Below are 2658 nucleotides of genomic sequence, written 5' to 3'. Positions count from 1 at the left end.
GCTCACCAAGGTTTCTAAATTTTGTATCATTTTTTTTCTGGTATTTGTGCCGAAAAGAGCAGAAGAAGGGTGCAGCAACTCAGAGTTGATGAGGAAGCTGCCAGAAGAGTAAGCTGCACTCTCCCCTTGCAAGAAAAAGATCCAGACGTCTTTTGTGTTGTTATTTTGTCGTCATATATGTTAGAATAAACTTAACAGTTATCTAAAGAACTGTACATATCACAATTAAGTTAAATAACATGCTTTCTTTGAAAAGCAACAACAGTAACAGTATTTAAAATACAGTATTTAAAATACTTTTCTCAAGTCAAGCATAAAGAGTATGTTTGAACAGTGTGACATGCTTCAACAATTGAAACCCAGTGAAACAGTTTTGCAGCAGTACCAGACCTATAAAAACATTAAGATGTTTACTAATTACTGCATTTCATGGATATAGAGCCCAACTCATCCTGAAGTCTTATGATTTTTAAAAGTAACCATAAAAGCTGCACTAAAGCTGCAGTTCAAGTATCAATATAATTCAGGCTTTGATGTGTGGTTGGCGTTGAAAATAAAAGTACAGAAAATGTCCACCCATTTTCTAGTGCCTAATAATTTGGGTCTCTGGAGCCAGTCAAAGTTCATCTGTCCATCACAGGGCCACATAAAGAGACAAAAAAGCTTCACACCTATCTGCAGTTTAGAGTGACCATTAACCTTATCCCCAATCTGCACATTATTGGACTGTGGAGAAAACTGGAGAACCCCTCCCCCGCTAAACACACACAGGGAGAACAGGAAACCTCCATACAAAAAAAAACAACTGGGATAGAATCAGTGAATTAATTTTGAACTGTAATGTTATGTTAAACTGTTATGAAACTCATTTGGTTTTTCATCAAAATTTTGTGAAATAGAAAAGTAAGCTGGGCCACACTGTTGCAAGAGTTGATAAAGTTCATCCTGTGTATGTGTGGGTTTTCTTCAGGTTTTCTAGTTTCTTCCCACAGACCAAACACACTACCTTTCCTTCTTGAATTACTTGATTATTATGGTCGTCCGGTTTCCTGCATCTTCTGTCTTATGTAATCATGCTTTGTGACATCATGAATCATGTTTACTGAAGAGGTGTTCACCAAATTTTAATATGGTCTTGTCTTGGCAGACAGCGTATTTGATTTCATCTTCATTCATGTCATTTATAATCTTCCAAAAGGCTACACTTGTATGGTTAGGAACTGACTGAGCATGTGCACACAGAGCTTGTACTCTGGTTTTCTCTGGCTTTAGAGCACCAAGCGTTCTGCTCAGATGACATCGCTGCATGTGCTTCCAAAGGTAGGTCCTCTTCAAATAGGCTTCACAATTAATACAATGCATATAATCAGAAGACTCTACAGGTGTCCTGGACAGCTGATGAGGTATCACCATTCCCTTTCCTTTTGGAATTACTTGATTATTATGGCCACGGTTGTATCTTTTTCTCAATAAGTTAAATTGTATTCTTCGTTCTTTTGAACCTTTTGGAAACGCAAGTGTTCTTGCCACCTCTGGTTCGTCTTTATGTCTGGATTCTAAGTGACGTGCCATTTTGCCAACAGACTTAAAGCAGAAGACACAGAAAAACCTTTTGTTGTACATTCTGCAACCACCTTTTTTCTTCTCGAACATCAGGACAGTCACTGCAGGAGTACCAGCTGAAGAAGATTCTCCTGTGACTTGTACTTTAGAGTCAGGTGTAGGGTTTTTCTGGGGTATTCTCTTACCCTTGCGATGGTGGACTTTTTCAGAACAGTCATCCGTTTCATCAGATGATGTGTTACTGGGAAGATATTCACCCTCACTGAAATCTGAGCTTGAAAGGGATTTCTCTCTTTTATCTGCATATCCATACTTTTTCTCATTAATCTAAAAAGAAATGTTATAATCTGTAGGTATTCCTATGGTGAAGCACAGTTAAACTTTGTTCTTATGTCAGACATTGCACATTACTAAAAGCCTTAAGTGCAAATGGTAAGTACAATGCTGCCGACTTCACCACTATACCCTATATCTTGTCCTCTATGTAAAATAAACCGGGAACACTCAGCTGAGAGAGGCCACACCACTACACTTAGAATCACACTGTCTGCTCTGATGAGGGCAGGTACAAATAAGTCCACAATCTCATCGTTTGAAGAGTAGTTAACGATTACTATGTTACTGTCACTGGAGATGTCTGAGTTCTTGAAAACAAAGTCAGAAAAGCAAAATTGCTCAAATTGATTTAATTAATAATTTTAGAACAAACCGCTACAAACAAACTGTTTAACAACTTTTGCTAATTTTTGTCTCAATAATGACTAATTGAAGTATACAGTTGCCTTTGTTTCAGAAACACATTGAGTGTGGACAATCATACCTCATTCTCCTGTGTAACTCCTGTATCAGCAATGGCTGAAAGAAATGAAACAAGTCAAATCTTTAACACAAATCAACAGAACATCTGAATTTGTCATAACAACAACACTTGTGAGCCTGGACCCTAAAATGAAAACGTATGTTTCAACAGTGTTACAATGTTGCAACTAGACATATCAGCAGGGGATGTTTCTCACCTGTGCATTCAGAGTCTCCCTCTAATGGAACACCATCACCATTCTGTAGGAACAAGTAACAGTCAAATGTAAAAGAACA

Source organism: Cynoglossus semilaevis, chromosome W, assembly GCF_000523025.1.
Source record: "Cynoglossus semilaevis isolate Cse_v1.0 chromosome W, Cse_v1.0, whole genome shotgun sequence".
Classification (NCBI taxonomy): domain Eukaryota; kingdom Metazoa; phylum Chordata; class Actinopteri; order Pleuronectiformes; family Cynoglossidae; genus Cynoglossus; species Cynoglossus semilaevis.
The sequence above is the reverse complement of the archived record's forward strand: the minus strand, read 5'-3'. Positions refer to the sequence as shown.